Genomic DNA, 13,933 nt, shown 5'->3' on the forward strand with positions numbered 1-13,933 from the left:
AAATCCAGATGTTAAATAGGTCTCTGGCCTTGGCGCTGTTGTAGCTGTAAGGCTGATAGTTTGGTGATTTCCTGTTTACAATCTTTTTCCAAAGTCCTTTCAAAGTGCTCAGTTATGGTCACAAGTTCATAAGACTCATGGCCTCTCATCCAATTTTCTATCTTTTTATCAATACACTAATCTCAGAAGATAATCCATTCACAGATAGTGCATCTGGAGCAGGTTGAATTCATTATCGTATGAATGAGCAGGATGAAGGACCTTGTTTATTGTATGGAACCCAGAATGCCACAGGAAGAGAGTTTTCAGATGGGCCTAAAGTCTGCCACATCGCTCTTCTGTCTTGAGGCTGTCTGGAAGCTTCTGCATACTAATGGGCTCAGACAGTAAAAACTACTCCTTCAATGCAGGAGACCCAGGTTCAGTGGCAGGTTTGGGAAGATCCCCTGGAGAAGGAAATGGCTACCCACTCCAGTATTCTTGCCTGGAGAATTTCATGGACAGAGGAGCCTGGTGGGCTACAGTCCATGGGGTTGCAAAGAGTTGGACATGACTGAGAGCCTAAGCACACATACCAATTAAAATAGGTTTCCCATTCTGTTTGTTTGACTTGGAAAAACTTGTTTTCAACTTCACTTCTTAAATAAACAATTTTATCTAAATTGGAATATTTCCATTTGTGGCCATTGCAATTCCAGGTGGTTTTTAGTAAGATTTTGCCATTTTGTTGAAATCCACAGCTTCCAGGACTATAATTCTTAGACTTAAAATAAGTTGGTGTGCCTAAATGTAGCAAATTTAACTCTATAAAATTTAAAACAAACTAATACCTAAAAGGGATTTACTGCTGGATTGGGAATCACACATTATTTTATTTTATTTTTTTAAATATTTTTTATTTTTCGTTGTGTCAAGTCTTACTTGCTCAGTGGCATGTGAGATCTTAGTTCCCTGACCTGCATCCCCTGCATTGGAAGACAGATTCTTAACCACTGGGCCACCAGGGAAGTCCCTCGCACAGTGTTTTAAAGTGCACCTCAATGCACAGAAGTTCTTTTGAGGTTTGTGGGTGACCTGTGTCAATTGAGAAATGAAGTAATGAAGTATTTCCTGCTTTATTAGTAAACAAGGATGACACAGTCAGTAGCAATTCCAGCCCTCCAATTTCTGAGCCCTGGGGGGACCGAGGAAGGAGAACAATATCTGCCATTGGGCAGCTATTAGGCTACAGCTGCTCCCTAAGGTGAGCACTGAGGAACTCAGGATACTGGCCCCAGGTAGCTGAGATGCATGTGATACAAATGATTTCAGCGAACCCGGACTCTTGCATCTTCCCATACATAGAAAAGCTCTAATTCCTTAACTTGAGGTATCTGGTTTTCCTTAATTAACAATAATTTTTTGTTGTTCAGACTGCTTGCCCCTTGTTGCAAACTTCGATATAACCTGACTCCTCCCTCTGCCTCCTTGGAGCGGTTCTCTCAGAGTCACTTGAAATGCTATCTCCAGGGCTTGTCTACACAATCTAACCTATTCCATGACCAATTTATCTCAACATGAGAGCTTTGACGTAGGTGGCAAGTGCTCCAACAGCTCTTAAATGCTTTTCCCCAGCCCATTAGTTTTGCATTCTTCTGAGATGCCCATTAGCAACAGCTTTCTGAACACAGAACAGCTCAAGTCAGACCCAGGCCTTTTTTTCCCTGGTTTTAAATTTTTTTATTTGCATATTTTAAAAAGTGTACATTATAATAATTAAAATCCTTTGAACAAAACAGCGGCATTGTGATTACACTTGCATTTTACAGGGAATTCTCTGGCCATTCAGGAGTTAGGACTCCATGCTCTCACTGCCAAAAGTCTAGGTCCTATCCTCAGTCAAGGAACTGGGATGCTGCATGCCCTGAGGCTAAAAAAAACAACCCTACATTTTATAGCTTTCAGGACACCTTGCACCAACTTGGTTTTTACTCTAGGTTTCACTGTTGTCCTATTCAGCTTTTTGTTTCACCAACAGCAAGACAGGCAGATGAGGGGGCTGGCCTGCCTCTCATTGCCAGCAGTTCTTCATTCTTTGGTGTGAAAAGGGGCAGTGTTGTCACTTAAATTTGATCCAACCTCTTTGCATCAAATGAAGGAAAACAGCTATAAGAAGTCAAACAAGAAGGCAATGCTTGTGGAATGTACAGTTCATATTGGTGGCTCCTGCCTTGTTATGACTCTCTTGCTTGCTTCTCCTATTCAAGCATTTCCTTTGCAGGCAGAGGATTTTTCTTTCTTGTGCTTCTCTCTTCTTCAGGTTTGATTTGTCGCATTTCTCAAGGTCAGCCATACCAAGTTTGTCGGACATGGTTTCAGAGGAAGCAGAGCAAGGCATATGAGTGAGTGGAGTCTGGGTTGAGCAGTGGCTGCCCAGAGTCTTAGTCTGGTTATTGGACCCAGTCCAGCTCCAGCCAGCATTTCCCACTGTGGACTCTGGGCAGAGTCTGGGAAGAATGGGAAAAGCTTCCAAACAAACTGGGAATGGTGGCAAGCCAATTAGATCAGAATCCTGATGTAAAGATGGTGGAGCTCAGAACTGAGAGGAAATTTATCCATGGCCCTTGGACATGGCAGGAAAGATAGAGAACTCTTAAGGGTTCAAGGGATGCCATGTCTGTGTTTCTTGTTACTGAAACTGCTGGAAAGTCAAAGTGTTAGTCACTCAGTCATGTCCAACTCTTTGCAACCCCATGGACTGTAGCCCACCAGGCTTCTCTGGCATGGGCTGCTGTTCCCTTCTCCAGGGAATCTTCCTGACTCAGGGATCGGACCCATGTCTCCCTCATTGCAGGCAGATTCTTTACCATCTGAGCTGCCAGGGAAGCTGCTGAAAGCCTCCTTCAATCCCAGCACTGCCACCAAAACTATTTTTTAAAAAAATTCAACTGAGCAAATTTAAAGATCAAATTGGCTTTATTCAGTAATAATGAATCAGGCAGGATCCTATCTAGCAAACAGAAAACAGTTCTGCCAAGCAGCAGAAAAGGTGTTTATAGACAGAAAAGGATCAAGAAATGGAAATTTCTAACAAAGAGTGGATAGATTGAGATTTAGGTCAAGCTCCTTTGGGGGACAAAAAGGGTCTTGAGGGATTGCCTCACTTGTGCTGACCTGGAAATTCCAGACTAACCAGTTAAAATTACATTCTTGGAGGAGGTTGAAACTGCCATTAAGCTAGGTATTAAATCATTTGCTGACATGGGGCTTAGTACAAATGATGCCATTTGGGGCCTGTTAACTTCTTTATCAAGTGTAGTAAATGGGAATCTAAATGAAGGAGAAGCTGAAATTCTTTATACTGCTTTTATAATTTTTCTAGAGTTGCAATACCAAAATATAAAGCTAATTAAAAAAAAAAACTAAAACAACAACAACTTGCCTAGGGTTTCCCTGGTGGTTCAGTGGTAAAGAATCCACCTGCCAACACAGGAGACATGGGTTCAATCCCTGGTCTGGAAAGATTCCACATGCCAATGAAGAACTAAGCACCATAACTATTGAGCCTGTTCTCTAGAGTCCAGGAGCTGCAACTACTGAAGCCTGGGTGCCCTGAAATGAGAAGCCTGCCCACTGCAATGGGAGAGTAGTAGTCTCTGCTCTCTGAAACTAGAGAAAAGCAACTAGAAAACAATCCATGCAGCTACAAAGACCCAGCACAGCCACAAATAAAAAATAAATTAAAAAATTTTTAATTGCCTAAAAAAAGCAAACAGATATTTGTGACCTCAAAACCAATTCTCATAAGAAAAGAAAGAACAGACACTTGAAGTTCCAAATTAAACAAGACATTTTAAAATGGTGCTGAGAAAAAGATTTAAATTAAAAAAAAATCATTCTATTCATCTAATCATTTTTATTGAGCTCCACCATGCAGCAGGGATTGTGTCAGGTGCTGGACTAGATGTCAAGATGAATAAGATATGAGCATTAGTGAAAGAGACAGAGATGCATAAACGTGATTAAGAACTCCAGCCAAGGTGATACAAGGAATCCACACCTTAATCATGCACTCTGATCAAAAGATATGGCAATTAGTAGTGTTAAGTTAATTAAACAAGGTGGATATTAGAATGTGGTGGCTCTAATACCTTAGCAGACTATGTTAAGTGTCAGTGAAAAAATGTTGGCTGCCATATCAGTAAACAAAGGATGCTGCAACCATTAGGCCATCACATTACAGCCGCCTTCAATGGAAAGCCCTGAGAAAACTCAGGATGGAAACAGGATGCCTGCAGTCAAGCTGTCAATCACTGCAGTCATCCCCAAGGATGCACCTTAAGGAGGCTCAGGATGGAAAAACTCAGGATACTGGGCCCAGATAGCTGAGAAGCATATCAAAGGAATGAGTTCCATGAGTTTCAACTTTTGCATCCTCCTCGCCCCTCCCCGCTCCACACACATAGTAAAGTTCTAAATTCCTTGACTAGAGATATCTGATTTTCTTTAATTAATAGTAATTTTTTGATGTTTCAAGAACCTGACCTTGGTCACGAAAACATCTATATATTCTGGCTCCTCCCTTACCTCTTTGGAGTAATCCCTCAGAGCAATCTGAGAGTCCTGTCTCCCAGGCTTGAAGTCCTGAGAATGTCCATCAAATAAAACATAACTCAACTTTCATGCAGAGAAGGCCGTGGCACCCCACTCCAGTACTCTTGCCTGGAAAATCCCATGGACGGAGGAGTCTGATAGGCTGCAGTGCATGGGGTTACGAAGAGTCGGACACGACTGAGCGACTTCACTTTCACTTTTCACTTTCATGCATTGGAGAAGGAAATGGCAACCCACTCCAGTGTTCTTGCCTGGAGAATCCCAGGGATGGGAGAGATTGGGGGGCTGCCATCTATGGGGTCGCACAGAGTCGGACACGACTGAAGCGACTTAGCAGCAACAGCAGCAGCAGCAACTTTTAATGTTGTGTATCTTTTTTTTTCAGTCAACAGACTACAATCTAAGATTATACATGCCTCTATGTTAGGAAATCAAAACCTAAGGACAACCAATCACAAGCAATTAGTCTTTTCCAAATAATACATTGAGCTGTAGCCAATCAAATAAGTTCATTGCTTTGCTTCCACCTTTTCCTTATAAAATCTTTCCTCTAACCTCTGTAGGGGAGTGCTCCTAACCAGTTCTGGTTTGTTGTTGCTTCATTTGATTCAGTTTTTGCTCAAAGGAACTCAAAATTTTGAATAAACCTCAATTTATCTTTTAACACAGGTAAAATACAAAAAGAAAAAACCAGGAAGACATGGCTGAGTCCAGAAACTGGACAAACACTTCTATGGGCCAGACGCTGAAGCAGTGAATAGGGCCAACAGGAATAGGCTTTGGGCCTGGAAACAGGCACTGTGACCAGAGTTGGGACATTGCCAGGAAAAGTTGACTGAAACCAAGCCCTATTCAAGTGGGAGGGGTGGGGGTGGGGAGAGAAGAGGGCCTGCCCTGAGCCAAGCTCACACCTAGCAGCCAGGGCCTGGAGTGGAGATCCTCCCAACAGTGAAAAGAAGTTAAAAAAAAAAAAAAAAAAAAGAACTTGGAATCAGGCAATTAGAAAGGTTTAAGATTGAGAAGATGGATAATTATGAACACTCACATTATCTTAGGTGCTTTACACAAACTAACTTCTTTAATTCTCTCACAACCCTATGAGGAAATTACTGGGGTACAGTGAGCTTAATCAGCTTGCTAATAAGCGGCAGAACTGGTTTTTCCATGCCCTCCTCCAGGGCATCTTCCAGGACCAGGGATCAAACCTGCATCTCTTCCATCTCCTACATGGGCAGGTGGGTTCTTTACCACTAGTGCCACCTGGGAAGCCCCTTCAGCATCACAGTTTCTCCTTAAAGCAGACTGGTAGGAAATTTAACTCGCCTCCCCTTTCACTCTGAGTTAAAATGTTTTGTGTGTGCTTGTTGTGCTAAGTTGCTTCAGTCGTGTCTGACTCTTTGCGACCTTATGGACTGTTGCCAGCCAGGCTCCTCTGGCCATGTGATTCTCCAGGCAAGAATACTGGAGTGGGTTAGGAGATCTTCCCCACCCAGGGATTGAACCCATGTATCTTTTGTCTCCTGCACCGGCAGGCAGGTTCTTTACCACTAGCGCCACCTGGGAAGCTCAAAAATGTCTTGGGTTCTATTAAATATCTTATTCTGGATAGGAGTACAATGAGTAATTACTACTTAAAAAAATCAACTTCATGATGTGCATTTTTCATACTTTCATCTGAAAGTTTCTCAGAATTTCTGGTGGCCAGGAGCTTTCTGTGAGGCAGCTCTCCTTGATAGACCAGAAGAATGAGGATCGGAGGCATGAAGAAAACCCTGAATACATTTTAAGAAGTGGAGGCATCATCTATGCTCTAACTGGCACCAATGTGATGTGAAAAAATATGGACATCAGTGTCTGAATCGAAAAAAGTGAAGAAATTCTAGGAACACCATTGACTTTTATGTATATACACAGTAATACATGGTAAAACTTGATGCCTACGTCAAAAGAACTGTTTTTAATAAGTACTTTAATAAAATAAAAATAATATGTGAACAAAGCATTATGGCAAGGTTTACTTGGCAGGCTTGTTTTTTCTTTTTTTCCCATAAATGACACTACACAAAATAGTGTTGCCTCCTCCTGCATTTCATAAAATATGATACATTACTTTTACTCATTTCATATCTCCCAGCTAGAGGCTGTTTCTGTGACACTATCTTTGATCCCCCAATATTAACCCAGGGCAGAAATGAACCCCAAATTACCTTTCAAAGATCTGCAGTGACCGATATGGAAGACTTCAAAGGAGAAAATTTCAATTATTAATTATCCCTGGGGAGGGAGAAAGAGAAAGAAAGGAACAGAATGAAACCAAACCTTGAGAGTAACTATAATGTTTTATATCCTGAAAAAAATATTCCGAAGCAGATAATGCAGAATGTTAAGAATTCTTGGGCTTCTCTGGTGGCTCAGTGGTAAAGAATCCACCTGCCAGTGTAGGAGACACGGGTTCGATCCCTGATCTAGGAGGATCCCACATGCCGAGGAGCAACTAGGCCCGTTTGCCACAACTATTGAGCTTGTGCCCTAGAGCCCAGAAGCTACAACTGTTGAGCCCGTGTGCTACAGCTGTTGAAGCACGAATTCCCTAGAGCCCATGCTCCGTAACTAGAGAAGCCACCGTAAAGAGAAGCCTGAGCAGCACAACTAGAGAGTAACCCTCACTTGCCACAACTGGAGAAAAGCCCAAGCAGCAACAAAGACCCAGCACAGCCAAAAATAAATTCATTAATTAAATTATATATATTTTTTAAAAGAATTCTTTAAATGCTGTAGTGGGTATATTCATGTAATATTATTTATTCCCTGTTCTTATTTTTATATCTGAACTCTTTCACAATAAAAATACAGAGTCAAAAGAAAAATAAATAAAATACTGTAAGGCCCTTTCCTATCAGAGTGGAAAGAGTATTCAAAAGAAAGTGTTATGACTTCCTGCTTGATTTTTGCTTTTCTATGAAGCCTTGGAAGCTGTTGACAGACATAGTTTTACATGAGTGTGATATCGGAAAGGGCTCTGGGAGTTAGGCGGACTGACATGGAATCTGGCAGAAATGGCACAAATAATCCTTAAGTATGAAGGAAGGTGGATATGCTGGGTCTGAGGTACCAAGTGTTCTTCTGTAAGCTTCAAAGAGATTCTAAGGCATGACCTCAGCAAATATTTCCCAAGATTTCTTTATTTGTTTTGCTTTTTAAAATGCACTTCTTTTTCAGGTAACTTGGAAGAGATGGAGATGTTACCTGGACTCTAGTAAATGAGTCAGATATGTGAGGATGGAGAAACTGACTCTAGATCAACGAGAGGCTGTCTAATATTAATATGAAGGGAGAATCAGAACCACAGTCAGGAAATCTGGTTCCAAGTCCAGGTCTACAGTTAACTAGCTAGGAGGCATCTATAATTTTCATCACATATAAAATAAGGATATAGTGATTTCCTTGGTGGTCCAGTGGTTAAAACCCTGTTTTCATTGTAGAGGGCATGGGTCGGGGAACTAAAATCCCATATGCCACATGGTGGCTAAAGAATAAATAAATAAAAAGTAAGATGAGATAAATTTGGGCAACATGTGCTGCATTCCATGGGGTCACAAAGAGTTGGACATGACTAAGCAACTGAACAACAACCTCTAAGGTGATTGTTGGCATTATCATGCTATAGCTACCTTTCAGTGTTTTCACATTCTTTAATACATTAGCAAAGCCTACCAATAAATATCTTTCCCTCCTAAGATTACCCAGTAATGAATGAAAAGTTAAACACCTCAATTCTGGGTTGGAAGCAATTTGTTTCTGCCTTTTGAATTAGCTTTGACATAATCATTAGGTCTGCCTTTGAGAAATGATGCAAAAATCTTCTGAGATGACAATCCCCCACCCTTAAAAATTAGGTTTAGTAATTTCTTTTTACTAATTACTTTTTATATTTTAAAACTTCATTAAGAGACTTCTGAAGACCTCTATGTAGAGAAGAAAACATCTGAATAAGTATCATGAAAGAGAACCTAAGGAGATAGTTAGGTTAAGGAGATGAATTCACTTGTTTGTGTATTGAGTCTTCACCATAGGAAATAACAACCTAATGAATGACTGTGGTAGAAACCAATAATGGTCCTTAAGTGTCCATTGGCTCCTTCCTTTTATTAAAATATAACTGCTAGAGCTTTAGCTGGGAAATTGGCCTCCCAGCTACTAATTGCTTTTTTCAGCCTCCTTTGTGCCCAACTGTTGAGTCTGGCCAATGAATACAAATGTAAGTAATAAGAGCAACTTTTAAGTCTTATCCTTTAAAAAATGAAATCGCATGCACTTTACTCTTTTTGGTTTTCCTGCAGCTGAAATGCAGACATGGGGCTAGCGAGGCAGCATTGACTTCATGAAGAACAGATACTCGAGGATGACAATGATGGAACAAGACAAAAGGACCCTGGGTCCCTGAATGACTTAATGAAGCTTAGTCACTCTATCAAGACTGCTACCACTCACCTGTGAACTTTATATGAGAGAGAAATTAAAATCTATCTTGTTTCAGCTCTAAAGCTGTGGATTTCATTGTTGTAGTAGCTGTGCCCAGATTAATGCAACGACTTGAAAGGAACTCAAGTTTTTAACAGAAGTCCTAGAGGAAATGGTAACTTTCCTCAAGGATCTATGACTGTCAATAAGACAAGGGACAAATACTAGCTTGAATCTAAACAAGGAGAGGCAATCAGATAAACCCATACTGGAATGCATTCTGCACAACACTTAACTGGATCCTTAAAAACTGCCAGTGTCATCCCAACTGGCATTAACTGACATGCATGTTGATGGTTTTATTATGAAGACCAAGGGCTACAGGCCTTAAAAACTGGATTTTGGAGCACATGACAAATGATAATCATCATGGCTGGGGAAAAGTATGTTTCTAAGAATGTAACCATGGACAGAGTTTGCAATTTGTTTCTCCTCTAGAATCCCTTTGAAAAGATTCTTAGGTGTTCAGAATTTTTAAATGACAGAGATATATTTATAATGTTGATCTAGTGTATCTCTAACACTGTTCCTCATTCTCAGGGTTTTTTTTTTTTTAATTCCTAATCACTGGAAACGTCTATAAGCAAAACCAATAATTGTTACCTAGATTCTATTCAAAAACTAGTTATTAACTTTTTTTAGACCAATGAAGTAATAATCTGGCTAGATCCAGCAATCAATATGACTTGTTTTTCTAGATGATGCTGATCATAGCCAACCAACTTTGGAAGTGAAACAGAATGTACTTTATAAAGGATCAGCAAAATTCTTTGACTCAATAGTACTAAAAATAAACATTTTAAATATAAAAAGTTGTCAGTGTCATAAAAGATAAAAAGAGACTGGAATACCAAAGCCCAAGGAAATAGGATGAGTAAATGCAATATGTGATCCTTGATTAAACCCTAAATCCAAATATATATATATATATACTCACACACACACACATATATATACCTACACATATATAGTCATATATATGACATTATTAATATAACTGGAGAAATTAGAATATAAAATGCATATTGAAAAATAAAAGAGTATCAGTGTTACATTTCTTGAGTATTGCCATTATATAGTGATTATGTAGAATAACATAGGAAATATATGCTGAACTATTTAGGGGTGAGGTGATTAATATCTGAAACTTATATCCAAATGATTCAGTAAGCTAATAATAATTGTAGAAATAATCATTTGTACATATGGCCAAATATTAATAATTCATGAATCTAGCTGAATCTAGATGGAGAGTATATGAAGGCTCTTTGTAATGTTCTCACAATATTTCTGTAAATCTGAAATTTTGTTTTCATAAAATATTGGAAAATAAGTAGTAGAAAACACACATTACTGTCTTTAGACATTAAGGTAGGGAAAATATTTTTAAATTGATAAGAAAGGATTGATATATTTTACTATGTTAAAATTAAAGAGTTCTGCTCATTAAAAAAAGCCTAATCTTGTTTAGTACATTTTGTTAATTTTTATTAACCATCTGACTCTTCCCTTTAGAGCTGTAGATTCTGTGGAGGCATGTTTTTTTTTTTGCATTTTTTTTTTTTTACTGGTTTATTCCTAGTTCCTACGTTGGTGTTAGCACATAGTAGGCAGTCAAATATATGATGACTTGGTTACTAAAGAAATAAATGAATGAATTATAGAGTTAAATTCTAATATTAATTAGTAATCCTTTCTAGCCAAATTATAAAGCAGTTGGCTTAAAGCTCAACATTCAGAAAACGAAGATCATGGCATCCAGTCCCATCACTTCATGGGAAATAGATGGGGAAACAGTGGAAACAGTGTCAGACTTTATTTTTCTGGGCTCCAAAATCACTACAGGTGGTGACTGCAGCCATGAAATTAAAAGACACTTACTCCTTGGAAGGAAAGTTATGACCAACCTAGATAGCATATTCAAAAGCAGAGACATTACTTTGCCAACAAAGGTTCATCTAGTCAAGGCTATGGTTTTTCCTGTGGTCATGTATGGATGTGAGAGTTGGACTGTGAAGAAGGCTGAGCACCGAAGAATTGATGCTTTTGAACTGTGGTGTTGGAGAAGACTCTTGAGAGTCCCTTGGACTGCAAGGAGTTCCAACCAGTCCGTTCTGAAGATCAGCCCTGGGATTTCTTTGGAAGGAATGATGCTAAAGCTGAAACTCCAGTACTTTGGCCACCTCATGCGAAGAGTTTATTCATTGGAAAAGACCCTGATGCTGGGAAGGATTGGGGGCAGGAGGAGAAGGGGATGACAGAGGATGAGATGGCTGGATGGCATCACTGACTCGATGGACGTGAGTCTCAGTGAACTCTGGGAGTTGGTGATGAACAGGGAGGCCTGGCATGCTGCGATTCATGGGGTCGCAAAGAGTCAGACACGACTGAGCGACTGATCTGATCTGATCTGATGGTTCAATGGACTTGATTAAGGTCTCTTTTGACCAACAATTCTGGAACCCCAGACAACATATTAAAAAGCAGAGGCATCACTTAGCTGACAAAACTCTGTATAGTCAAAGCTAGGGTTTTTCCAGTAGTCACGCATCGGTGAGAGTTGGACCATAAAGAAGGCTGAGTGTCGAAGAATTGATATTTTCAAATTGTGAAGCTGGAGAAGACTCTTGAGAGTCCCTTAGACTGCAAGGAAATCAAGCCAGCCAATCCTAAAGGAAATCAACACTGAACTGGATTGGACTGATGCTGAAGCTGAAGCTCCGATCCTTTGTCCATCTGATGTAAAGAGCTGACTTATTGGAAAAGACCCTGATGCCAGAAAAGATTGAGGGTAGGAGAAGAAGGACGCAACAGAGGATGAGATGGTTGGATGGCATCATCGACTCAATGGATGTGAGTTTGAGCAAATTCCAGGAGATGGTGAAGAACAGGGAAGTCTGGTGTTCTACAGTCCATGTGGTCACAAAGAGTCAGACATGACTGAGTGACTGGACAATAACAACTGAATTATGTCATTTAATCCTATCACTTAATCTTGAAAATTGCTCTGGTGACAGATTGTCTGGACTCAAATTCTAATACTCTAATTAATTAACTACAGAATAGTGATCATATACAAGTCACATAAATTCACTAAGCCACAATTTTCCTATCTTTAAAACTGGGGGAAATGATAGTAACCACTTCCTAGGCTTGTTCTCAATAGTAAATAAAATCATATACATAAAACAAAGTGTTGGGCTCATGCAGGTACTCAGCTGATATAAGCTGCTGGGCTGATGTGGCTTAGAGTACTGGATCTTGCCCTTCCCAGCTCCCCATCATCACCTATCCTGTTTCCACTGCATGTCTGGTGCTCCAGTCATTGTGAACCTCTTTCCCCTGAATATCCATGCTCTCCCTCTCCTATAGGTCATTTCATATGCTACTCCCAGGACCTAGAACATCCTTCCTCTAATTTCTTATCTAATTGCTATCATTGTGCATATCTAATCTCAGAAATCTTTCCTTTGGTGGATAAGTTCCCTACTTCCTTTTTTTTAATTAATTAATTTTTAGTGGAGTATAGTTGCTTTACAATGTTGTGTTAGCTTCTTGTTGTTCAGTCACTAAATCCTATCTGCCTTTTTGCAACCCTGTGAACTACAGCATGCCATGCCTTCACTATCTCCCAGAGCTTGCTCAAATTCATGCCCATTGAGTCAGTATGCTATCCAACCAACTAATCCTCCTGCCCTCAATCTATCCCAGCATCAGGCTCTTTTCCAATGAGTCGGCTCTTCCCATCAGGTGGCCAAAGGATTGGAGGAGCTTCAGCATCAGTCCTTCCAATGAATATTCAGGGTTGATTTCCTTTAGGATAGACTGGTTTGATCTCCTTGCTGTCCAAGGGACTCCCAAGAGTCTTCTCCAGTACCACAATTTGAAGCATCAGTTCTTGTACTGCACAGCAAAAATGAATTGGCCATATATATACACATATCCCCACCCTTTTGGCCTTCCCTCCCGTTTAGTACACCACAGTGCATTAAGTAGAGTTCCCTGGGCTATACAATATGTTCTCACCAGTTGTCTAGTTCTCATCCTTTGTTTAGTGTAGGCAATCCTCACACTCACATAATTTCCTCATGGCCAGACACTACTGAATAAGAACTCAATGTGTATTAAATGAAAGAATTGCAGCACATCCCCAGCATACCTACACAGGTATGTTGCACATTCCTAAAGTGTTCTATGGAGAAGCTGAAAGACTAGCAGAAACTTAAGAGTTGCTAAAGAGTGTTTTCCTTCCTTCTCATTTATTCTCTGGGCTAATACTGATCCTTCTCTGTCATGCCCTTGGGTTAGAGGGAACCATTCATTTGCTCCTTGACCAATCTTCATGTACAGGTCTCCTCCCTGACTTGAAAAAAATATATAGGGTTAGGTTTTCAGTGACTTTAAGCAGACTTCCTTGACAAAGAATAATCAGCAAAACTTTCCTGCCCACACTCAAAGCAGGATCACGCAGCTCCAGGATTTGGACTGTTGGAAAGCTAACAACAATTCAGCATGTGCGACTGTTTTGTTCCTTGGTGAATCACAGAGCCTGGCACCTGGGCTGATAATGTCCTATTAATATGAAGTATGAGTATCCACGCATGCAGGAGTAAAGAACGATTTGCCTTCTAGCACTGTTACCTTTACAGGAGGTATCTTTGAAGATGACCTCTTGCCTAGAGAGGTAGAAAAACATTGGCAAGACAAAGTGTTTCCCTCCGGGCACTCTGTTACCTCTACTGCCCTCTTGGCTTGATTTCTATTCCTTGTATTATGAACAGGTTGTCCTCCCTCCTGTCTGTGTAGAGCTGCTGTCCCC

At 40.2% G+C, this 13,933-nt stretch overlaps 1 pseudogene; it reads right to left on the reverse strand.

The window, feature by feature from the left end:
• Positions 1-2,213: 2,213 nt before the first annotated feature.
• LOC129650968 (thymosin beta-4-like) lies at positions 2,214-2,460 on the reverse strand (annotated as a pseudogene).
• Positions 2,461-13,933: the final 11,473 nt, after the last annotated feature.

The sequence above is a fragment of the Bubalus kerabau genome, chromosome 4 (genome assembly GCF_029407905.1).
Source record: "Bubalus kerabau isolate K-KA32 ecotype Philippines breed swamp buffalo chromosome 4, PCC_UOA_SB_1v2, whole genome shotgun sequence".
In the NCBI taxonomy this organism is placed as follows: domain Eukaryota; kingdom Metazoa; phylum Chordata; class Mammalia; order Artiodactyla; family Bovidae; genus Bubalus; species Bubalus kerabau.